Consider the following 1,285-nt stretch of genomic DNA (forward strand, 5'->3'; position numbering starts at 1 on the left):
GCATCCTGGTCTTTTCAAGCTCTTCCTTACCAATAACAGTGAGGTAGACCCTGGTCCTATAGTCTTAATAAAATATTTTAAACGGATCTATATTATGTGCCTTCTATTTTCTGTTAACATCATCTTTTAAAATTTGAATGTAACAGCAGTTTGACTGGACTCATATTGCCTGATTTCTTAGAATTAGATTAATTGTGCTGAAATAGCTTACATATGACAGACATTTAGTATATGAATGATGATTTAAAATAAAAGTAGTGGGGAAAAAAACCTATGAATTTAAAGACAATTGTGTCTGGTTTCCAATTCTAACCCTGGATAGGTCCATCCAGCATCCTGAGTCATTGATTTCTTTTTATTTTTTTAATTAATTTTATTTTTATATTTTCTCTAGAAAATAGCATTTTCACTCTAGATAATTAAGGAGCTCTACCAAATAGATACTAATTCTCAAGACAAAATGTAAAATGGCAATAATTAGAAGAGGTGACAAGCTTCTGTACAATATACATCAACCGTATTCTGACTTAGACTGATTTTATTAAACAGGGATATAACCTTTGACTAGTGACATAAGTCCTGCAGAATTAATGATCTTTTGTAATTTCGGTTTCAATTTGAAAACAGTTCCCAAACATGAGACCATTTTACTTTTTCTGCTTTTTTATTTCTTTACTGTTTTGAGCATTTCTAACTCTTTTTTTAATGACTAATAATTTTTTTAAATTTATTTATTTAACATATTTAGTTTTCAGCATTGATTTTCACATGAGTTTGAATTACACATTTTCTCCCTATTTCTACCCTCCCCCCTCCACTCCGAGATGGTGTATATTCTGGTTGCCCTGTTCCCCAGTCAGCCCTCCCTTCTGTCACCCCACTCCCCTCCCATCCCCTTTTCCCTTCCTTTCCTGTAGGGCAAGATAAATTTCTATGCCCCATTGCCTGTGTATCTGATTTTCTAGTTGCATGCAAAAACTTTTTTTTTTGTTTTTGAACATCTGTTTTTAAAACTTTGAGTTCCAGATTCTCTCCCCTCTTCCCTTCTCACCCACCCTCCCTAAGAAGTCAAGCAATTCAACATAGGCCACATGTGTATCGTTATGTATAACCCTTCCACAATACTCACGTCATGAAAGACTATGTTTTGCTCCTTCCCAACCCATCCCCTTTTATTGAATTTTCTCCCTTGACCCTGTCCCCTTTCCAAAGTGTTTATTTTTGATTACCTCCACCCCCATCTTCCCTCCCCTCCATCATCCACCCTTTTTTCTTATCTTCTTCC

This window comes from Trichosurus vulpecula, chromosome 6 (assembly GCF_011100635.1).
Source record: "Trichosurus vulpecula isolate mTriVul1 chromosome 6, mTriVul1.pri, whole genome shotgun sequence".
Classification (NCBI taxonomy): Eukaryota; Metazoa; Chordata; class Mammalia; order Diprotodontia; family Phalangeridae; genus Trichosurus; species Trichosurus vulpecula.